The sequence below is a fragment of the Bombina bombina genome, chromosome 1 (assembly GCF_027579735.1).
Source record: "Bombina bombina isolate aBomBom1 chromosome 1, aBomBom1.pri, whole genome shotgun sequence".
NCBI lineage: Eukaryota > Metazoa > Chordata > Amphibia > Anura > Bombinatoridae > Bombina > Bombina bombina.
In genome coordinates, this window is record NC_069499.1 from 1,012,530,982 (window position 1) to 1,012,557,099 (window position 26,118).

Sequence of the window (26,118 nt, forward strand, 5' to 3'; positions counted from 1 at the left end):
CTATTCCACACATAGTCTGTGTTTGTGGTGTAGTCTGTCTTATCCCTCAAATATTTGTTATGTTTGTTCTCCATAATTTCTGATTTATTAGCTGCTATGGTATCCGTTAGCAACCTATCAAATTTAGGAAATCAATTTCCTTGCAACGTTCATTCATTTCACATTGTACATCATCAATTTATTTTCTAACATCAGATAACAACTTCATCTTATAATCAATAAGTAGAAGCATAAGCCTAGATTAACATTCTGAAAGTACCTGGTTCCAGGAATCTACAAAGTCAGTGTCCTTAGTATCCACTTCAAAGGTGAGAAACTTAAAGATTCTTAGGCCCCTAGGTATCATCTTGGCCTTGATATAACTTTCAAAAGTCCAGACATCCCTTTGGACCCTAGTCTCTTTTAACAAGGTATTTGGGGTTTTACCCATTTCTGTATAACTTTGTATAACTTGACAACTATACATTTGTCTATTTCTATTTTTATCTTTGACACTTTCTGATATATGTTTCACTAGTTCCTTCATGTAGTCCTCATGTGGCATACTAATTAATGAGGTGATGCACTACTTCTTGTGAACCAATGACATTGCTTTTTAGAGTATTTTAGTCTGTGAGAAGTGCACTCCAGTCAGGCTATGAATACGGCTGATTGCCGAAACGCGTAAGCCTTCTGTACTGCCCATCTCACCTCCGTTTTTTTCTGATAATTATGTTGGTTGCTGCCATCATTTTTAATTGATTCAATAAATGTCAAGTTTTATTTATTTATTTTTGAGCTGAGAGTTTTTTTCTGTACTTTAATATTGTTACTAACCGGCACTCCAGCTCTACTTGTGCACACTTACCTACATGCCTATTGGGCACAAGAGACACATCCCTATCCTCCTATCAGTGACATCACATTAGAATACAGTGTGCACTGACGCCAGGAATTGGAGGCCGTGGAGTCGGGCCACCCGCTTTCTACTGGCTGAGCCGCTGAGGACCAGGCCACATTGTTGCGGCATCGCAGAGTGGTTACAGCAACGTTATACTCTGTCTTTCACGAGATGACAAAGGTAGACATACAATATCCAAGCAGGTATGTACCATAGTTTACAGTAATTAAGAATGGTGATCCAGTAATTGTGCGAACACATTGTTCCAGGGAAGCTCTCCCTGTCTTCCGGCAGGGTTCAATATACCCAGGATGTACACTCTACACAATTTCCTCATGGATGGATATTGTTTTTTATCAAGGGGAAAAGAATAGTCTGCATTATTGTGCCAATACATGTCCTTCTATATGTATATTGACTGCAAACAGTACTGTAACACACATCACCCATAACTTTGTATTTGACAAAATTATTTAAAACAGATGACTAAAATGTTTGAAGAAAAAAATAGTATCAAATGTAAGTCAGATAGACTATCTTTCACCTAGCTTTGAATAAAAACTTTCTTTGGATCTTACTCAACATGAAACCCATAAAAGACCCATCACTAAGTAGGGCACTGTCTAACAAGGGCTATTAGTCAACACCTACATACATCAACTGTTTAGTACAGTTTTAAAGAGTTTTATTTAGCGCTCTTTTGAATATCAAAATATCAACTGTAAAGTAATGATATTATTAATCCACTGGAAACCACCAAATAGCTAGGGTTTCTAATAGATTAGAATGACTTTGAATTTGACAATTCCATGAAATGTAATCTGAAGTACATGTATGGGTCTTTTGATGTATTGGTACAATCCTCTCTTTTTTGCGTCATTGTATTATCAATGCTCTCTTCCCTAAAAGAACTCAATTTTTTTTCAGAAGGATCATTATTGGTTCTTTTTCTAAGCTGTTCAAATATATTTGAAGAGACATTTAGAATTAGAAAAGCTACTTACAAGGCATTTATGTTGTCTTGCGATAGAATAACATATAATTCAAGTCTAAGCATTATTTAAAAAAAAAGTTAATATCTCAATTGCGGCAATTGTTTTTCAGTAGCCAAAACTTCTTGCCTAATTTGGAGGCGCCAATCCAGGTTTACTTCTGTAGAAGACAAGTTACTGTTATAACAGCAATATAAACTGCATTGTTTTACAGTTGTTTTCTGCTGAAGCCAATTAGGGACATATATGTTGCAGGATTAGCCTTGAGAAATCTGCAACGTAGAAACAAAATGCACAGTTTTAAGAGCTAAATTATCTGAAAAGGGGGCAAAGTAAATAAGGAAAGTAAATTGCAAAGCTGTTTGTTTTTTTTGCTTTACATAACTAAACATTTTTATTTTTAAGTCTCAAGGTGTTTACTGTTAGTTTAAATGTATGAAAGTCTGGTTAACATCTAAAACAATCTATAAGAACTATGCTTTTCAGAGGGTTTTTTTTAATAAGTTTTTCTCCCCCAGTCGGAGAGATAGCTCAGCAGCCGGACAGATAGCTCAGCATGCTAATGCACTGTGGCTGGGCTCTGTAGCAACCCAAGGGTTGCAGGTTTGATCCCTGGCGAGGTCCACTCAGCTTTTCATCCTTCCGAGGTCGATAAAATGAGCAGCGCCTTGAGACCCTTACGGGTGATTAGCCACGCTGTACAAGTACCCAATACAATATGGTTTATAAAGACCTTCATGGAAGCCAAAGAGAAAGTAAAACATGACAGCTAAGTGATTGATTTATGACTATTGATAATGACTGCCAATTTACTCTGAATTCATGGTTTCACTTAACCAGTAATATCTGCTCCTAACATGTGCAATAAATAATTTCATAGAATTCTGAGTCATTAAAAAATGTACTGTTTGTTTAAACATAAAACAACTTTACAATAATTATAAAAATAATGATCATATTTAATTTGAGTACAATTATATTTTTTTACTTTTTAGCAAACCAAAAAAAAATTAAAAATCCCTGTCCACAACAATTTCAGATTAATCAGAGATTAGTTTAAAACTAGTGGAAATTTTTACCATTGAAAATGTAAGTTGAGAAAACAATTGCTATTCAAAACAGGGCATAATTTATGCATTGGAAAAGTGTTTCCCAGTGGATTTAAATATTGATGTTAAATTGTTTCAATCAAAGCAGTGTTTTTTATTCCACAAATACATTTTAAACTTTTATGTATTGATTTGAAAGGCTTTAGAAAAGCCAGGTAAGGCATGCAGTGACTTGGAATGGGGGTTACTGAGTTCAGCTACTCTTTTCAGCTACACAGAAGCATGCAGGTTTGTTTGTCAAGTAGCAAATGCTGACAGCAAGACATTTACACTTAATATTCCAATTATTAACATTGTTAAAAGTGGCACAAGAGAAATCCTGAACACATACACTGCATTTGATTTACTGGCTGCCAATTGCCATCTTTTCATTTAGAATCCTGCAGGGTTAATGAGAGGTCTTCATAACACTGCAGTATGGGGGTGTAATTACCAGCAGCCAAGAAGCGTTAATTCTGTTTTAATTAAAGTAAACATGGAGGCAATGACACTATAGGAGTGTAACTAACCTGCAACCTCCCCCAAATTGCATTAACCCACTTATACATGGCACTGAGATGCATGGGTGGGATTCCAGGCCTGCCAGGTGCTTATCAGATGCAGTTGTTAACAATGTTTAATTGCTACCTGGGAACCGTAAATTGAACATGACAGGACATTCGTACTTCAGACGGGTGACATCATATGTGGATTACAGGACTAGTAGCAATCCGTCATTTTCACTCACTCTTTAATATGCATGTTTAGAGTGTGAAAATAGTACTCACAAAGTCAAGCTGCTGATTAGTACATGTTTTGCAATAGCCTGAGGAAGGGAGAGAATAACACAAGGGTAATGAACGCTCTATCTAGTCAACATACACAGTAAAGAATAACAGGTTGCTAGAATTAGGGAGGGGGTTGGATGAAAAATAATCTCTCTTACTAGAAACAGCATTAGGCATTAGCCATTGCCTGTTAAGTTTGACCAACTTACCTATATAGTAAAACCTAAAATCTACATCTTAAATATTTTTGTTATTTTTTGTTATATTTCTGATTTTTTTTTTTTACCACAAATCCTAATGTTTTAAACAGAATATAATTTATTTTAAAAAAGTAGCATTCTAAACTCTTGAAATGTCAAAGGGACATTGTACTCATGCATATTAAATATTTATTTATTTTCTATGTATGTATTTTATTTAGTTATATGTACAGGTAGAAAACCCTTTATTCAAACGACTTGGGACCGGAAAAAGTTTGGAATTTGGAATATTTTCATCTTTAAAATGAGACAGTTTGGACAGGGGATGGGACCAACAATATCTTACATCATTTATGCAATATTTACATGTCATAAACGGAATTTTTGTTATCAGAAGGGTAATATTTTTGTTTTAAATAAATTAAGACTATTATTAGCATTTCAGAACACAGAGGCCTAGATTTGGAGTTTGGCGTTAGCCGTGAAAACCAGCGTTAGAGGCTCCTAACGCTGGTTTTAGGCTAACTCCGGTATTTGGAGTCACTCAAAAAAGGGTCTAACGCTCACTTTTCAGCCGCGATTTTTCCATACCGCAGATCCCCTTACGTCAATTGCGTATCCTATCTTTTCAATGGGATCTTTCTAACGCCGGTATTTAGAGTCGTGGCTGAAGTGAGCGTTAGAAATCTAACGACAAAACTCCAGCCGCAGAAAAAAGTCAGTATTTAAGAGCTTTTTGGGCTAACGCCGGTTCATAAAGCTCTTAACTACTGTACTCTAAAGCAGTGTTTTTCAACCAGTGTGCCGTAGCACACTAGTGTGCCGTGAGAGATCCTCAGGTGTGCCACGGCAGACTGACAACAGTGTGACATATTTTTTAAACTTTGCTTGTTTTTTACTCCCAGTGCAGGGGTAGTTTGTAGGAGGCATGGCATAACAGCACAATACATACAGTATGTGTGTGTTTGTGTGTATGTGTATATATATATGCTGTATTAGGCTACAATGTGTGATTTTTTTTAAATTTTGGGATGGTGGTGTGCCACAGGATTTTTTAATGTAAAAAAGTGTGCCACGGCAAAAAAAAGGTTAAAAATCACTGCTCTAAAGTACACTAACACCCATAAACTACCTATGTACCCCTAAACCGAGGCCCCCCCACATCACCGCCACTCGATTAAATGTTTTTAACCCCTAATCTGCCGACCGCCACCTACGTTATCCTTATGTACCCCTAATCTGCTGCCCCTAACACCGCCGACCCCTGCATTATATTTATTAACCCCTAATCTGCCCCCCACAACGTCGCCGCCAGCTACCTACAATAATTAACCCCTAATCTGCCGACCGCAAAGCGCCGCCACCTACATTATAGCTATGTACCCCTAATCTGCTGCCCCTAACACCGCCGACCCCTATATTATATTTATTAACCCCTAATCTGCCCCCCTCAACGTCGCCTCCACCTGCCTACACTTATTAACCCCTAATCTGCCGAGCGGACCGCACCGCTACTATAATAAAGTTATTAACCCCTAATCCGCCTCACTAACCCTATAATAAATAGTATTAACCCCTAATCTGCCCTCCCTAACATCGCCGACACCTAACTTCAATTATTAACCCCTAATCTGCCGACCGGAGCTCACCGCTATTCTAATAAATGTATTAACCCCTAAAGCTAAGTCTAACCCTAACACTAACACCCCCCTAAGTTAAATATAATTTTAATCTAACGAAATAAATTAACTCTTATTAAATAAATTATTCCTATTTAAAGCTAAATACTTACCTGTAAAATAAATCCTAATATAGCTACAATATAAATTATAATTACATTGTAGCTATTTTAGGATTAATATTTATTTTACAGGCAGCTTTGTAATTATTTTAACCAGGTACAATAGCTATTAAATAGTTAAGAACTATTTAATAGCTACCTAGTTAAAATAATTACAAAATTACCTGTAAAATAAATCCTAACCTAAGTTACAATTAAACCTAACACTATACTATCATTAAATTAATTAAATAAAATACCTATAATTACCTACAATTAAACCTAACATTACACTATCAATACATTAATTAAATACAATATCTACAAATAACTACAATGAAATAAACTAACTAAAGTACAAAAAATAAAAAAGAACTAAGTTACAAAAAATAAAAAAATATTTACAAACATAAGAAAAATATTACAACAATTTTAAACTAATTACACCTACTCTAAGCCCCCTAATAAAATAACAAAGACCCCCAAAGTAAAAAATGCCCTACCCTATTCTAAATTACTAAAGTTCAACGCTCTTTTACCTTACCAGCCCTGAACAGGGCCCTTAGCGGGGCATGCCCCAAGAAGTTCAGCTCTTTTGCCTGTAAAAAAAAACATACAATACCCCCCCCAACATTACAACCCACCACCCACATACCCCTAATCTAACCCAAACCCCCCTTAAATAAACCTAACACTAAGCCCCTGAAGATCATCCTACCTTGTCTTCACCTCACCAGGTATCACCGATCCATCCTGGCTCCAAAATCTTCATCCAACCCAAGCGGGGGCTGGTGATCCATCATCCGGTGGCTGAAGAGGTCCAGAAGAGGCTCCAAAGTCTTCATCCTATCCGGGAAGAAGAGGCGATCCGGACCGGCAACCATCTTGATCCAAGCGGCATCTTCTATCTTCATCCGATGACGACCGGCTCCATCCTGAAGACCTCCACCGCGGACCCATCTTCTTCCGGCGACGTCCAACTGAAGAATGACGGTTCCTTTAAGGGACATCATCCAAGATGGCGTCCCTCGAATTCCGATTGGCTGATAGGATTCTATCAGCCAATCGGAATTAAGGTAGGAATATTCTGATTGGCTGATGGAATCAGCCAATCAGAATCAAGTTCAATCCGATTGGCTGATCCAATCAGCCAATCAGATTGAGCTCGCATTCTATTGGCTGATCGGAACAGCCAATAGAATGCGAGCTCAATCTGATTGGCTGATTGGATCAGCCAATCGGATTGAACTTTATTCTGATTGGCTGATTCCATCAGCCAATCAGAATATTCCTACCTTTATTCCGATTGGCTGATAGAATCCTATCAGCCAATCGGAATTCGAGGGACGCCATCTTGGATGACGTCCCTTAAAGGAACCTTCATTCGGCTAGTAGGCGTTGGGAGAAGAGGATGTTCCGCGTCGGATGGAAGATGATGGCTCCCGAAGAAAGAAGATTGAAGATGCCGTTGATAGAAGACTTCATCCGGATCATGGACCTCTTCAGCTCCCGCTTGGATGAAGACTTCATCCGGATCATGGACCTCTTCAGCTCCCGCTTGGATGAAGACTTCAGCCGGATCATGGACCTCTTCAGCCCCCCGCTTGGGCTTGGATCAGGACATCGGAGGAGCTCTTCAGGACGGATCGGTGAACCTGGTATGGTGAAGATAAGGTAGGAAGATCTTCAGGGGCTTAGTGTTAGGTTTATTTAAGGGGGGTTTGGGTTAGATTAGAGGTATGTGGGTGGTGGATTGTAATGTTGGGGGGGGGTATTGTATGTTTTTTTTACAGGCAAAAGAGCTGAACTTCTTGGGGCATGCCCCGCAAAGGGCCCTGTTCAGGGCTGGTAAGGTAAAAGAGCTTTGAACTTTAGTAATTTAGAATAGGGTAGGGCATTTTGTTATTTTGGGGGTCTTTGTTATTTTATTAGGGGGCTTAGAGTAGGTGTAATTAGTTTAAAATTGTTGTAATATTTTTCTTATGTTTGTAGATATTTTTTTATTTTTTGTAACTTAGTTCTTTTTTATTTTTTGTACTTTAGTTAGTTTATTTCATTGTAGTTATTTGTAGATATTGTATTTAATTAATTTATTGATAGTGTAGTGTTAGGTTTAATTGTAGGTAATTGTAGGTATTTTATTTAATTAATTTAATGATAGTATAGTATTAGGTTTAATTGTAACTTAGGTTAGGATTTATTTTACAGGTAATGTTGTAATTATTTTAACTAGGTAACTATTAAATAGTTCTTAACTATTTAATAGCTATTGTACCTGGTTAAAATAAATACAAAGTTACCTGTAAAATAAATATTAATCCTAAAATAGCTACAATGTAATTATAATTTATATTGTAGCTATATTAGGATTTATTTTACAGGTAAGTATTTAGCTTTAAATAGGAATAATTTATTTAATAAGAGTTAATTAATTTCGTTAGATTAAAATTATATTTAAGTTAGGGGGGTGTTAGTGTTAGGGTTAGACTTAGCTTTAGGGGTTAATACATTTATTAGAATAGCGGTGAGCTCCGGTCGGCAGATTAGGGGTTAATAATTGAAGTTAGGTGTCGGCGATGTTAGGGAGGGCAGATTAGGGGTTAATACTATTTATTATAGGGTTAGTGAGGCGGATTAGGGGTTAATAACTTTATTATAGTAGCGCTCAGGTCCGGTCGGCAGATTAGGGGTTAATAAGTGTAGGCAGGTGGAGGCGACGTTGTGGGGAGCAGATTAGGGGTTAATAAATATAATATAGGGGTCGGCGGTGTTAGGGGCAGCAGATTAGGGGTACATAGGGATAATGTAAGTAGCGGCGGTTTACGGAGCGGCAGATTAGGGGTTAAAAAAAATATGCAGGAGTCAGCGATAGCGGGGGCGGCAGAATAGGGGTTAATAAGTGTAAGGTTAGGGGTGTTTAGACTCGGGGTACATGTTAGGGTGTTAGGTGCAGACTTAGGAAGTGTTTACGCATAGCAAACAATGGGGCTGCGTTAGGAGCTGAACGCGGCTTTTTTGCAGGTGTTAGTTTTTTTTTCAGCTCAAACAGCCCCATTGTTTCCTATGGGGGAATCGTGCACGAGCACGTTTTTGAGGCTGGCCGCTTGCGTAAGCAACTCTGGTATCGAGAGTTGAAGTTGCGTTAAAAATGCTCTATGCTCCTTTTTTGGAGCCTAACGCAGCCTTTATGTGGACTCTCAATACCAGAGTTATTTTTATGGTGCGGCCAGAAAAAAGCCGGCGTTAGCTTTTTGGGTCGTTACCGACAAAACTCCAAATCTAGCCGAAAATAAATAAATAAATAAACCAAAGACACAAGCAGAGAATTTATTTTTTGGTAATTATTTTTTAAATTATTATTCAAAAAAGTTTGATTTCTGAATAAATTTGGATTTTGGAATTCTGGATTCGGGGATTTGTACCTGTGTTTATACGTCAAAATGTTTGTTTTTTTTTAAAAAAAAGTTAAGTATATTTTTTATTTAATACTGCACTATTGATTTTGTAATTTACACTAATGCTTACTGGCTGATAAGGACGACCAAGCCAGCTGCTAGAGAAGGCCCCATCCCTACAAGTTAAGCAAGAAAACTTAAAGTGACATCAAAATATTTGTTTATATGTAGTAATACAACTTTGCAATATACTTTCATTGTTAATTTGTCCCCTTTTCCTGTAATTCTGAAAATTGTGGAGTTTCCAATTACTGTTAAAAATGTAAGTGCAGACTCCAGACTTAAAGGGATATGAAACCAATAGTTTTTTTTTTCATGATTCAGACAGACCATACAATTCTAAACAACTTTCTAATTTACTTCTATTATCAACCTTTCTTCATTCTCTTGAAATTCATTATTGAAGGAACAGCAATGCAGTACTGGGAGCTAGCTGACCACATCAGTAAGCTAATAATAAGAGGTATATTTGTGCAGCCAACAATCAGCAGCTAGTTCCTAGCTCCTGGGCCTAGCTAGGTATGCTTTTGAATAAAACAAATTAGGTAATAGAAGTAAATTAGAAAGTTGTTTAAAATTGTATGCTCTATCTGAATCATGAAAGAAACATTTTGAGTTTCATGTCCCTTTAACCCCTTAAACCAAAAAGATATATATATACACACATCATGAGGTAGCGCATAACGTATATATATATATATATATATATATATATATATATATACATCTGAGCTGCAGGAAGCTCCAGCAGTGCTGGAGTTCCTGAGCTCCAGGCATCTATCTGCATATGGAACCGGAGCATGACCGGTTTCTTATGAAGGCAGATACCTGATTGTTACAGACAGTAACACTCTGTGTGTCACCGTCTGTAATGATCAGGTGTGGTAGGGAAGGCAGGAGGCAGAGGGGGGAGCAAGGGGCTCTACGCTGCAGAAAAATGTTTTACGGGAGAGGGATGGAAGAGCATCTACACTACAGAAAAAAAGGGGAAGGGGAAGCATAATTAAGGGAGGTAGGGGGTACCTCTACACCACAGATTTTTTTTTTTTTAAATAAAAATAAAAACAAACAAACTGGGTACTTGCAGTTAGTTGCCCTTACCTAAGATGGCCACCACTAGTTGGAGGAGGGGAGGGTTAAAGAGCTGTTTGGGGAGGATTAGAGTGGTGGAATGGTTGAGGAGTGATCACTATAAACAACATACTAGCAGACCTTCTTCCAGTACCTTAGAAGGTGGTGATCAGTGGGGGTAGAGGGAAGAGAGCTGTTTGAGAGGGATCAGGTAGGGATCAGGGAGTGGGAGGTGTCAGGTGGGATGGTAATCTCTACTCTGCATAAGAAAATTACCTTACAAGCTAACTGATTAACCCTTTTACTGCCAGGAATTTCACGTAAGGTGCACATCTGCAATTAGTGGCATGCATGTCTGCTATTTCTGAACAAAGGAGATCCCAAAGAAGCTTTTATAGCCAATTGTAATATGACTGCAGTAGTTGCGTGTAAATAATTTCAGTGAGAAACCCAAAGTTTGCAATATGATCGTATCTGGCGGTGAAATAGTGGCATCAAATATGCCAATATGGACCTAGATCAATACCTGGGGTTGTCTACTTTAAAAATATACATAATTTTCATAGGTAAATCGAAAAATCGAAAGCTTTATTTCTGTTTAATCAGAATGATAGCAAAAATTATAAAAATTCTCTGGTACTTTGGGCAAGTTTTTCACTGAAATTCCCGGTAGCAAATGGGTTAAAGGAACATAATACCTATATGCACAATCACACAAAGTGATGCAGCAGAACTGTAAAAAGCTGACAATATATTACCTGAACATCTATATGTAAAAAAGGTAGATATTTTACTTCAAAATTTCTTCAGCTCACACTAAGTGGCTGATTTAACATGCCCCGAATGGTGCCTAACGCACCTTTTTCCGCACAAGCCTTTAGACTCGCCGGAAACAGGAGTTAAGAAGCAGCGGTCTTAAGCCCGCTGCTCCTTAACTTGTCCGCTAACTCTGAGGCTGCCGACATCAATACGCCTGATCGAATACGACCGGGTTGATTGAAACCCCCTGCTAGCGGCATTGCAGGGGGCGGCATTGCACAAGCAGTTCACCAGAACTGCTTGTAAAATGTTTAATGCTGACAGCGTATGCATTTAGCAAAGCAGGGCAGACATGATTCGCTATAGTGAATCATGTCTGCCCTGGGTATGATAAATCTACCCCTATGTGCTCTGTGAACAATTATCCTTTCACGTACATTTTAGCTACATATTGAAGGGGGAAAAAAAACAGCTTCACCACTGCTGTTTCAATAAAAGTTATAAAAGAAAAGCAGAGAGGGCGCTATACAAAAGTGCAGTAAATATAATATTGATATAAGTAAGTAAAATATGCTACAATAGTCCCCAATGAGGTAACATGTCATGCAACAGCAGTTTCAATAAAAGTTAAATTCTAGTAGTATGATTAGTGCATAAACCCCTTAAGTTTTCTTTCTATTTCTATTTGTCAGTGCTGGTGTCACACTTTGTTTTACTGTGATCTCATATTTCACTGAAATCTTGTTATAGTTTCTGAAAACTTCCTTAAACTATAGATGGAAATAACAACACTGTGCCTGCACATGCCAGATGCACACTCCATTGCAAGTCCTAGGACTAGCATCCTGATTGGCTGCTTATAGTCCCTTTACAATGAGCTGGCTATTGAGGAAATTTCCTGGCAAAATGCCTCTCTTTTATAAATAGAAATGTTCATGTAATATTTTCTAGCCAGTTTTTTACAGCATGCTGCATCACTTTCAAGTACTTCAACAATTGGGAATCATGTCCCTTTAACAGTGCCATATTTTCACATAGTCATTGGCTGCCCACTCTAGTGACCCGTTTATAATTATAACTGTCTTTGATAGGGTTAGTGATGCGGTTAGAGTCATAGTTATTGATTGGGGTTATGGTTTATAGTAGTGATTGGGATACAATTATGGTTAGGAATTACATTAAAGGGAGAATGTACTCAGGCAAGTAGATGATAATAGTTTATTTTATTTAAATATGATGCAGAAACATCCATTCAAATGGGCTTGGCTCTCTCTATCACCCCCAATGTGGTGCTGATTTCTGCTGCTGCCTCTTGTTTACATAGATTTTCTATAGCCAACACTGCAGCATTGCATAAAAGTATAAGTGGTGTTTTCAATGCACAAAAACAAAAATAAAGGTAAATAAGCTGTCTGTAAACAATGTTATATAGTCCAGCAGATAAAAAGTCTCATTGTGAACACATTAAAGGGGAGTACATTTTTACATACAATATCCCTTTAATAGGGAAAATGTTAATGTCTGTAATGTAATGAACAAGGGCTAACCTCTTCAATGCCTGAGAGGGTTGAGATGATTATCAGGAGATGCTCAGGCAGTGCTAGGTATCTGTGTAATGTACAGATTATCTGTCAGGTTTCCTATATTGATGAACTTCTATGTCATTTAGAGAGACCTTGACTGCATTCTATCAGGACAGGCTCAGACAGTGCCGAGTTCGAATCTACAGTAAATCATAATAACACACAGACTCCCACCATTTTCAATTCTATCGTGTGTGCTGTCAGGAGAAACAGAGGCGCTTTGAAGGTCCCAGCGTCTCTGCATATCTCTGTAGCCGCAGGCAAATTTAAAAGTGTGCAAAGCTACTCACATTTCTTAAAAGTGGATTTTCCAGTTAATATCGCAGTGTCATGTGTACACATTAGCCCTGTAATAAACCCAGAGAAAGCCGCCACTCTCCTTCAGGGAAAATGTATGAGTTATTTTTTAATATTAGTGCTATGTTTATTTATGATTAGATGCCAGTCTTTTTTTTTTCTTTTCTACAGTCAAAGGGTTAAACTAATAGCTCAACACAAAAACTTAAACTGCGGGAGCGAGTTTTCTTTAGAAAGGGGCTTTTAATGAGAGCAGCAAGGATAGAAGTTTGTAGAAGGCACAATGCGCGGTTACAAACACGCTTCTTGCAGTAGCACAAGGATTATGTATAAGAGGCATGCAGATTGGATTTTATGGGCTGCAAGCCTCAAACAGTTGTTCTCCAATTTATGTGGAAATTAACTAGATGATTTGGAATCCACAATGTACATATATTAAATTAAATTATATTACTCACTATCACCTAGATTACAAGTTTTGCGTTACAGTGTGGTACAGCTTTTAACGCTGAAAAAATGGCAATTATGCTGGAATGGCCAGGAATGCATATTATGAGACATGTCGGTATCGCTATACCTCAAACATTTTACCCTGTAACGCAACATCCATTCCGCACTCAAAAAATTACGTTTGAGGGTGGGATTTCCATAACACTGGTATTACAGGTTGTGCGTTAAGGCTAAAATGCTTGCCTTACAGCCTATACAGACACGAGCCAAACCGCCATCTGAGAGCAGTAGTTATTGATTTTGCAAAACAAAAATGTTTCACAAAACTCATAACTAAAATGTTACAAAGTACACTAACACCCATAAACTACCTATTAACCCCTAAATCACCACCCTCCCACATCGCAAACACTATTTAAAACTTATTAACCCCTAATCTGCCATCCACCCACATTGCGACTATTAAATAAACCTAATAACCCCTAATCTGCCGCCCACCCACATCACCAACACTAATCTTAGTGTTTTTTATTTTTTGTAACTTAGTGTTTATTATTTTTTGTAATTTTAGATTTTTTAAATTTGTTCGTAGTGTTAGGTTTTATTAAATTTGTAATTTAAATGTTTAAATTGGTATTTTTTTTATTTTATTAGAATAGTAATGTTAGGTTAACTTATATTTTAAACTTGTTTTTTTTTTAATTTCACAGGTACGTTTTTATTTATTTAAATATAGTTATATTGTAATTTTAATATAAAGTTAGCAGGGTGTTAGGTTTAGGGGTTTAATTTAGTGTTTTGCGATGTTGGGGGGGTCAGCAGTTTAGGGGTTAATAGGTTTATTTAGTGGCGGCTATGTGGGAGGTCGGGGGTTTAGGGGTTAATAGGTTTATTTAGGTGGCGTCAATGTTGGGGAGTGGCGGAATAGGGGTTAATAACTTTTATTAGTGGCGGCGATGTCGGGGGCGGTGCATTAGGGGTGTTTAGACTAGGGGTTTATGTTAGGGTGTTTAAACATAATTTTTTTTTTCCCCATAGACATCAATTGGGTTGCGTTACGACGATTCCGCACTTCAGGTGTTAGTTTTTTCTCCAACACTCTCTCCCCATTGATGTCTATGGGGGAAAGCGTTCACGTAAATTCAGCCCTTGGCTTTTGTGCTGTATGGAGCTTAACGCACCATAACGTACAGCGCACAAGGAGGCTTTTCAGTAACTCGTAATGGCAGTGCTATGGAGAGTGAAATAACGCAACTTTTTTACGCACCCTGTTTAGCGCAAAACTCGTAATCTAGGTGTATGTTTTCTCTCAGTTAGTATAATGCCTGTTATTGTGTTTCCCTTTAAAGGGACATCAAAGTTCAAAAAGAAAACACACTAATGTGTTGACAGTATTTTATTATTACACTGTTGATTGCCTTTAACTGTGGGGTCACTTATAGTTTTGTTGATCATGTTTTTTTTCTCCAGATATGTCATCATCAGAACAATCACAGAAGATGACACCATTGTCATGTTGGAAAAATGCTGGCTAATGGAAAAGTCACTCATACAATGCATGGACAGCATCCACTACAGTGTTCACAATCCACCACAAGTTATCAACTAAATATTGACAACCAAATGAGCGCATCAAATTCAACAGCCAATGACACTTGATAATGGCTCAACACTGACAGATAAACAATGTCAGCTACTGATCTGCTCCTGCTCAGACCCAAAAAATATGATGGCACTGCCCATGCCAACAACGATGATGGGCATTTTTGATGACAATCAAATTGCACCAAATACTAATGAAACTGATCATCACCTAAATTGAACATGCACTAAATGGCCAAAAGTATGTGGACACCCCTACTAATAATTATACTCAGGTGCTTCAGATGCACCCATTGCTGACAGGTGCATACAATCCAGCCCATGAAATCTTCATAAACAATCACAGGTAGTACAATGGGTTATACTGAATAGCTCAGTGACTTTAAACATGGCACTGCCACTGGTCAGTTTGTAAAATGTCTGCTCTACTAGATCTGCCCTCTTCAACTGTAAGTGCTACTATTGTGAAGTGGAGGTGTCTAGGAGCAACATCAGCCCAGCTACAAAGTGGTAGACCACACAAACTCACAGAGCGGGGGCTGCTTATTTCTGAGGAGCACAGAGTGTAAAAATTGCCTATAATCTTCTGCATCTCTCACTACAGAGTTCCAAACTTTCTCTGGAAGCAACATCAGCAAAAGAACGGTGTGTTGGGTGCTTCATGAAATGGATTTTCATGACCCTTTACTGTTAGGGGGAACTTAGTATTTTTGTAAAAGAGCTGTTTAACTAAGGGCAATGCCCTACAAAAGGCCCATTTAAGGGCTATTGGTAGTTTAGTTTAGATTAGGGGGTGTTTTTATTTTGGGGGCTTTTTTATTTTCATAGGGATTAGGTTTATTTTTTTTATTTTTGATAATTTGGTTTATTATTTTCTGTAATGTTAGAGTTTTTTATTTTTTATAATTTTAGATATTTTTTTTGTAATTTAATGTTACGTTTTATTATTTTAAGTGTAACTTAGTATTGGGGTTAATTTAGGGGGTGTTAGGTTAGGGGGTTAGTAATTAAATTAGTTATTTGCATTGTGGGGGGTTTGGCAGTTTAGGAGTTAATAGGTTAATTAGGTTTATTGCGATGTCGGGTTTGGCAGTTTAGGGGTTAATTGGGTTTATTGCGATGTGGGAGTTTGTTGGGTTAGGGGTTGTTAGGTTAATTAGGTTTATTGCGATGTGGGGGTTTGTCGGTTTAGGAGTTAATAGGTTAATTAGGTTTATTGCGATGTCAGGGTTTGGCAGTTTAGGGGTTAATTAGGTTAATTAGGTTTATTGCGATGTGGGTTTTTATCGTTTTAGGGGTTATTAGGGTTATTAGGTTTATTGCGATGTGGGTTTTGTCAGTTTAGGTGTTAATAGGTTAATTAGGTTTATTGCGATGTGGGGGTTGGCGGTTTAGGGGTTAATATTTTAAATATGTTATTTGTGGATTAGGGGTTAATTACTTTATTATTTTGCGATATGGGGGTTGACTGTTTTGGTGTTTGTTAATACTTCATGCGGGAGGTTAGGTTTTTTTGTTATACTTTGTGCGGGCGGTTAGGTTTTTTTATTTCTTGCGGGCGGTTACGTGTTTTTTCATTGTTTCGTGCCATTCTTTTTTTTTTTTTTTTAAAGGCTTCATTTGCCTACACTGCATCCGGGTGGATTCTTTTGGCTGCGCGCACAGCCAACATTCCTTTTAAGATGTGTGCGCAACTGGCGACACCGACGGATGCGTTACAAATGCGATTATAGTATAGATACTGTATATTTATATACAGTATATATATATACATACAGTATATAAATGTCTATCCTGCCCCCTAGGGACTATACAATAGTGCTGAATATAGGTTTCATGAATCTAGACCATATATTGATATATACATCTAAAATGGTGTCTGTGCCCGTTTGTGTATTGCACATGTGCAAGTTATTAGATTTATCCCATATCATCCTGGAATACTGTCAAACACGTTTAAAAGTCTAGTTTTGCCTTTTAGCAAAACCCTTTGTGTGTTGAATTTGATGTGTTTATTTTGTTGGCGAAATAAAGTACAAAACCCATGGTTGAGAAGATTGCAATCACTGAAGCCATTGCTGTCCATCCATTGTATGGGTGTTAACGCTATCTGGTCATATCTGATACACATTTTTTCTATTATGGAAGTGGTGTTATTTGATGGATTGTGATCACTCAGAAGTTGAAAAACACAGATCTGAAGCCAAACAACTGTTGATAAATATGACCAGAAGGATTGGAATTTACCCCTATGTGTTAAAAAACCCTACAATGGCTGTCTGATGATGGATGGCTATGCATATATGTCTCTTGTCATTGGCTCACTAGATGTGTTTAGCTAGGTCCCTTACAAGAGGTTACATACAGTAACCTTTTTAAAGGGCCATACAGTATCATTACATAATCAACAAATGCATATTAAAAAGACAATGTAATAACACGGCCAATAGTAGAAGCAGCCACTCCAAACGCACCCGTCGGCACCCGATGCAGGGCTCGAGGTGATGACGTCAGACTCCACGAAATCCGTCAGCCAGTGAGATGGCAGATGCAGCAGCTACAATCTCCAAACACAGAGGCAGGGTGCAATGCCAGAGATGCAGTGAACCAACTGCAGAAGCAAATCAAAATATGAAAAAGTCCAGTAGCACAGCAGTACAATAAAAAAGAGACTTTATTCAACAGGATGGCAAAACGTACAAATATGGACAAATCATCTGACGCGTTTCACGCCCCCTAGTGGCGCTTCCTCATAGACAGAGGATAGTACACATATGACCCTCTTATATACTAGTCATAGGTGATCACATATCAACTATTTGATGTCAAAAACTTCATTACAACATAAACATTAAAAGAATATATTTGAAATAAAATATGCCACGGTTATTAGTATGTTCTCAATATGCAGAATGACAAACTAATAATTTAAGTATACTTATATTTATATTCATATTTATTGCTTTGCTTTATACTGCACAAATCATCAACTATGCAATTAAATCTATGCAATGTGTATGTACAGTATATCATCATGCGGCAAAGACTAGTTATTGGTACCACACAAAATATGAAAAACCACACGAAACCTGGTACGATAAATTAAAGTTCAAATAAGTCCTATACCGCATCATAATATATCACAAGGCAAAAAAAATTATAAAAATAATTAATAAACAAAATAACAATGTTTTCGCTAATATTATCATAACCAATTAAGTAGGAGGAAAATAATATCAACCCCCGACTTTGCGTCTACAATCAACATTCCCCATTCACCACTTAGTGGATACATGACTCATGGTGTTAATACATTTACATAATTCATATGAAAAAACTTGATGAACCAAGCATATGCATAATTGTACACCCATGTACATAAATATGTACATGTGCGTATATTAGTGCATGGTATTTTCTCAAAAAAACATGCCTTTGATTAAATTAGATGCATGTGAACTGCTATGTAAATTGAATATACCCAAAAATATTTTAAACAAAATAACTAATATCCTATTCTAAGTTTAGGCCATTGGGAACTCTAGTTTTGAGTCGGTATATCCAATACAATTCCTTTTTTTCCCAGTATCTTGTATTTGTTTGCACCTCTGGGTGGAATTTTTGCCACATCAATAATTTGGCAGTTCACATGCTTCTGATTTAATCAAAGGCATGTTTTTTTGAGAAAATACCATGCACTTATATACGCACATGTACATATTTATGTACATGGGTGTACAATTATACATATGTTTGGTTCATCACGTTTTTTCATATGAATTATGTAAATGTATTAACACTATGAGTCATGTATCCACTAAGTGGTGAATGGGGAATGTTGATTGTAGACGCAAAGTCGGGGGTTGATATTATGATAATATTAGCGAAAACATTGTCATTTTGTTTAATAATTATTTTTCAAATTTTTTTGCCTTGTGATATTATGAGGCGGTATAGGACTTATTTGAACCTTAATTTATTGTACCAGGTTTTGTGTGGTTTTTCATATATTTTGTGGTACCAATACCTGGTCTTTGCTGCATGATGATATACAGTACATACAAATTTTAGGCAGTGTAATGTGTATTCCTGCTACATGTGATTTAATTGCATAGTTGATGATTTGTGCAGTATAAAGCAAAGCAATAAATATTAATATAAATATAAGTATACTTAAATTATTAGTTTGTCATTCTGCATATTGAGAACATACTAAAAACCGTGGCATATTTTATTTCAAATATATTCTTTTAATGTTTTTGTTCTAATGAAGTTTTTGACATTAAATAGTTAATATATGATCACCTATGACTAGTATATAAGAGGGTCACTAGGGGGCGTGAAACGCGTCAGTCGATTTGTCCATGTTTGTACGTTTTGCCATCCTGTTGAATAAAGTCTCTTTTTTATTGTACTGCTGTGCTAATGTAATAACACGATCTGAATTTCAAAAGAGTATTAGATTTTGTTTCTGACAAATATCAAAATAACTTCAATTTCAATTATTCATCTCCCTTATCATGCATCATCAGCCAATCACAGAATATATATACATATATGTATAAAAACTATGTCCAAATTCCTTTTCCTTATGTTACTTGCCCTTGCAAATGATGTAGAGTCTAACCCTGGTCCTTCAGCAAATTCAATTCCTAGCCTTCCAGCTAAAAAAGGCCTCTCTTTTGTGCACTGTAATATCCGCAGCTTACTACCAACAATCAATGCACTGCAAGCTTGGTGTTTACAATACAAGCCCAAAATCATTGTGATCTCTGAATCGTGGCTAACTGCAAACATACCTGACTCTGCCATTGCAATACATGGGTATTCATGCCATAGAAATGACAGAGCAAAGAGAGGAGGCGTCATTGTAATTTATGCTGACAATTCCACAAAGTTCACCCCCATACAAAAATCTAGCTCTCCTGCCACCTTTGATTTCCTTTTTGGCAAAATTGAGATCCCATGCAGTAAATCAATCATTGTTGCAGGAATCTACCGCCCACCTAGCTCCCCTGTGCATTCCATTTCGGACATAGCACAGCTCCTTAGTGAATCCATAGCTCAAAACCCAAAAAGTGAAATTTTGGTTTTTGGATATTTTAATATTGATTGGCTGAATCCATAAAATAACAGTTGTCACTCGCTGTTTAAATCTTTGCTGCTAACGCAATTAATCTCCTCCCCAACTTTCATCAAACATCAAAAGCCATAATCATACCCTGCTCTACTGTATTCTCTCCACTTCTCCTGACCAAATCCAGGAGGCAGGTGTTCTCCCTAGCAATTTCAGTGACCACTGCTTAGTGTACTGCGTGCACAAAATAAAGGCAACTAAATCCTCTCCCAAGGTTAAAATCACCAGGTCTTTAATTTTTTTTTATATCCAATCATTTCTAAATTACATCAAGAACCTCCCCTGGCACAGATTAAACCTAATCCCAGATCTAGACTCTGCAGTTGAATTCTTTCAGTCTGAACTCCTACAAGTTTGGAATTTACATGCCCCGCTGCGTAAGGTGAGAGTAAAAGGAGCACACTTGAATTGGATCACAGCGGACCTCATTCAAATGTACCAGTTTCGGGAATCATTGTGGTCAAAGTTCAAGCATACTGGCTCTATGAACGATCACTGTGTATATAGACAATGGCGAAACATATGCACTAAACAAAAAAAATTGGCCAAGGCCCAATATTTCTGTGAAAATCTAAACAATAACATATCTAACCATAGAAAGTTTTGGAAACTCGTAAATAACTTACAAAATCCACAAATCCACTCCCAACCCTCCACTGTCAATGTGAATAACCAAAACCTGCAACTCCCCTTAGAAGTAGCAAATGCCTTTAACAATTATTTTGTCGGATGCTCCACCACCCTGGCACGCATCCTGAAACTACAAATGTGGATCAGGCCCCACTAAAACAGCAGAGACCCAATATAGAGAAGTTCAGTTTTTGACCTGTACCCATCAATGTCATTAAGAAACACCTTCATAATCTAAAAATGAAAAACCAGTCTGGACCTGATCAAATCCCAGCAATGCTTTTGAAGCTCAGTGCGCCGGCAATTGCTAAGCCTGTAACAACCCTAATTAACGAATCCTTGATGTCTGGATACATACCCAAACTCTGGAAAACTGCACGAGTAGTGCCTATTCATAAAAGTAGGGAGTTAACCTTAGTTTCTAACTATCGCCCTATATCATTGCTCCCAGTATTGTAAAAAATCTTAGATCCATACGCAATTATGCAAGTATTACCAACTTTCTAACTATCTGACCCCTGATCAATCAGGTTTTTGACCGAATCACTCCACTACAACTGCCCTCCAAAAAGTTTGCAACAACATCCAAACTGGCATGGAACAAGGAGACCTAACTGGAGCTATTTTCCTTGCTTTTGCAAAGGCTTTTGACCCAGTACACCACAACATACTACTGCTGAAACTAAAAAACTCTGGTATTGCTGATCGTCCGTTAACCTGGTTTAGATCATATGTATTGGATCGATCACAATATGTCGCCATTTCTAACAGTGACTCCCTCCCTCTCCCAGTCACGTGTGGTGTTCCCCAAGGTTCCATTTTCGGCCCCCTACTATTCACGTTATTTATAAATGATCTGCCTAATGTCTGCAAATCCTCAACTGTACACATGTACGCAGACGACATGGTAATCATTCTATGCAAACAAATCTGATCTGCCGCAGCTTGAAGCAGTGCTCCAAGACCAGTTCACAGAGGTAGAAAAGTGGATCTCAAAAAACAAACTCTTCCTAAATACTGACAAAACTGTCACAATGATCTTTGGAATGGGTCCTAAATTACACAAATTACAAAAATCCAATTGCACACTTACCGCAGTTCACTCTTTCAAATACTTGGGTATGTTGTTAGACCCTAATCTATCTTTTGGCCTCCACATAGAAAAACTTGCATCTAAACTTTATCCAAAATTAGGTGCCCTGTACAGAAACAAATCCTGCCTCAGCCCTACAGTAAAGAAAAAGATTGTACAGCAAATGCTGATGCCTATCATGGATTACGGGGATGTAGTATACACACCTGCACCGCAAACTCACCTTAATAAACTTAATACGTTGTATAAATCATTCTGCCGCTTTGTGCTACAATGTAACTACAGGACCCACCATTGTGATATGCTAAAATAACTAAACTGGATGACGCTGGAATCCAGACGCACCCTCCATCTTTCCTGCCTTTTGTTTGAGCCTTTCTGGGAAGCTCCCACCCTACCTGAGCAGAATGCTCTCCCCAGCTATTCCCACCTCCTATAACCTCCGATCCAGTACCAGCACATTATTTAGTTTGCCTCAATACAAAAAGAAAGCAGCTCGATCCTCCTTTTCCTACAGAGCGTCACAGTTATGGAATGACCTCCCACACACTTTCAAACATTCCCCAAGCCTAATATCCTTTAAGAGATCCCTCTCTACATATCTCAAAACAGAATGCACCTGTCATGGTTGATTATATATTTCCTACCTGTTCTATGTAAAATGTTAGCATATATTGTGTATTATTATTGTTTTATTTGTACCCTATTGTATCAATGCAATGTTTTGTGAACCCAGGACATACTTGAAAACGAAAGAAATCTCAATGTATCCTTCCTGGTAAAGTATTTTATAAATAAATAAATATACTGTAAACTTTTGCAAATGCTCATTAAGAGCTGGTGCCTCAGAAAGCGTATATATAAAACAATTGTGCACATTTAGATAATCACAGTAAATTGGAAAGTGTTTTAAAATTGCATGGTTTGTTTGAATTATGAAAGATTATTGTGAATTTACTGTTCCTTTAAGTATATGAAGCAACTTTTAAACTTTATTATTTTTGAAACATTGACAAGAAATGTATGGATATGAATGCTTTGAGTTAAAAAGAAGAAGTATATTGGTTTCACACCCTGGGAACCAGGCCAGGTTTCTCATAAGGCAATAAAGGCAACTAACTTACAGTAGGGTCATTTTTACAGCAAAGCATCTCTCTGAATGCAATCACATAACAAAACTGTTTAATATGCTACACACACATGATCTTACCTTATGTGTTTGGTATGCTTAACTGCCCAGTACAGCAAACATATGTACAGTATGTATGTATGTGTGTATGTATATATATATATATATATATATATATATATATATATATATATATATATATATATATATATATATATATATACAACACACAGAGAAAGGCTGGCACTCTCTTGCAAGTACACAGCTAAGATGAAAAGCAAAAATGGAAGAGTTAGTTACCGCATCTGGCCAAATGGGTCAAGCCCAGGACCACGTCAAGATCTCTTCCTGCCTTTGTCCCTATCTACAGCCAAACAATGCATGCTTTCAATAAAACAAACTGCCAATCACACAAGGGTGCACAGGCCTTACATAATCTCCCTAGACACATACAAAACACAAAAATGAACTGCACTCTCCAACTGGACTGGGTACACATGAAATGACCCTGCAAAATGCACAGCCTTGGGTGCTCAATAGCACTCACAGCCAGCTGCACAGTTTCCAGAGACTCAGGCAGTTAACCCCAGACAAGTCTGGGTGCAAAGTCCATAGGAAAAAATTACAAAAAAAATTAATCAACACAACACACAGAGAAAGGCTGGCAAGTAATTTAGAAAAATCAGTAAAAAACTGACGAAAAGAGTACAAATGTAGCATTCACAACGTTTAATAAGAAAGTGGGTTATGTCAAGCGAAAAATGAAAATAAAATAAAACATAACTTTTATTAAATATTGCTAATGATAAAAATAATTGTAGAAGGGTGGATTTAAAATTACAAATGCCTACTCCTCAAGGTAGAGTGATTGAGATAAAATTCAAAACATAAATCAAAGGGCCTAAATATTATCTGGAAATTAGGTGACCCTAATAGATCCTATCTGTGACAGAATCTCAATGTAAGTGCACAATCTGGATTTTCCAAGAATATCTGCCAATACCTTATGATAACAGGTATGAACTCTATCTGTAATATACTAGATAGAATAAGATTGGATACTGATTGAGGTAAGGGTTATCTATGCTACCCTTTGATTCATCTTTTGAATTTAATCTCAATCACTCTACCTTGAGGAGTAGGCATTTGTAATTTTAAATCCACTCTTCTACCCTTATTTTTATCATTAGCAATATTTAATAAAAGTTATGTTTTATTTTATTTTAATTCTTCGCTTGACATAGCCCACTTACTTATTAAACGTTGTGAGTGCTACATTTATACTCTTTTCGTCAGTTCTTTACTGATTGTTTCTAAATTACTTGTAAGTACAAAAACCGACCCCTCTAAAATAGTTACCATTAAGTAATGATATATATAGGAACGTTTATTTATCTCAATAAGTAGTGCCATTGGTATTCTTTTTACTCTCTTGCAAGTACACAGCTAAGATTAAAAGCAAAAATGGAAGACTTAGTTACAGCATCTGGCCGAATGGGTCAAGCCCAGGACCACGTCAAGGTCTCTTCCCTCCTGGGTCCCTATATACAACCAAACAATGCATGCTTTCAATAAAACAAACTGCAAACCAAAAAAATGGTTTGATGGTATGTGTCTCCCTAGACACATACAAAACACAAAAATGGGCTTTACTCTCAAACTGGACCAAGTAAACATTCTATGACCCTGCCAAATGCCCAGCCATGGGTGCTTAATAGCACTCACAGCCAGCTGCACAATTTCCAGAGACTCAGGCAGTTAACCTCAGACAAGTTTGGGTGCAAAGCCCATAGGGAAAATTACAAAACAAATGAATCAACACAACACACAGATAAAGTCTGGCACTCTCTTGCAAGTACACAACTAAGATTTAAAAAAAAAATGGAAGAGTAATAACTGCATCTGGCCAAATGGGTCAAGCTCTGGGCATCGTAATTTTCCCTATCTACAGCAAAAAAACTGCAAACCACAGAAGAGTGCACAGGCCTTATATAATCTCCCTAGACACATACAAAACCCAGATATGGACTGCACTCTCAAACTAGATATATTTGTGTGTGTTTGGGGGGGTATGTGCGTTTTAGTCATTGCATCACTCTGCATGCAAAATCTAAGCCAAATTACGAGTGGAGCGCTATTTAGTACTTTTGCTAGAGCGTTAATTGCCCTCTCGCTATAACCCGACGTGCGCAAAAAGCAGAACTTTATCTTCACGATATATGTCTATATATGTAGACACATATAAATACATAAATAACAAAAGTACACATATATAGACATATATACTGTACATACATACATATACATCTTTAGACAAGTATATGTATGTATCTCTATTTTAAAGCCCTTTGCCTGCCTTTTTTTTTCTAACACCAGATATCTCATAATGTTGAGCCCTTATAACTTTTTTGTGCAATTTATTTTTTTAATATTTTTTATTAGATGGTGTTATTATAAATGTAACTGCAATGTGTAATGTATTTTTGATGTTTATTGTGACATTTTTGCAAAACAGTTAACCCCAGCTTTGAGGATGCGCTAACCCGACAAGCATTAAAGGGACACTGTAGTCTGAAAAAAATGTATCATACAATAATACTAAAACCCAAATAAATACATTTATAATATCCTTCATGTTTCAAATACTTATCACTTATCAGATATTCGTCCCCGAATTTTTTATCCTTTCCAAACCCACTTCATTGCTAGCTGTTATCATTTTCCAATCCATGCTGAGAACCCAGGTTCCAAGATGGAGAGCGTTAACCGATATGCGCATGCGCAATATACCGTGACGTCATTGAATACTTCACTCTCTTCAGATCAGTTCTGGAATATTAGTCAGTTTGGATTCAGAAGGATCAATCACGCACGCGCTACAGAAAAAAATCAAATTGCGTGTGCACAATGCTACGCAATATACCTTTAATTATATGCTAAAAGCAAACGTCTGATGGGTTGATGTTTTGGGAGATTTACTGCCCATATTGAAGGGCGGGATAGAGTGACGTCATAAAGATATAATAAAAATTGATTCCTTGGCGTCATGCAGCTTTGTTTTTGAAATACAGTCAATTTAGTTATATATAAATATATACGGTATATATATATATTTCTAAATGTGGGTTTAGTTTAGGAATAAAAAAAGAAAATTTAGTAATCCTTTAACTTCGATTGTGCTCAA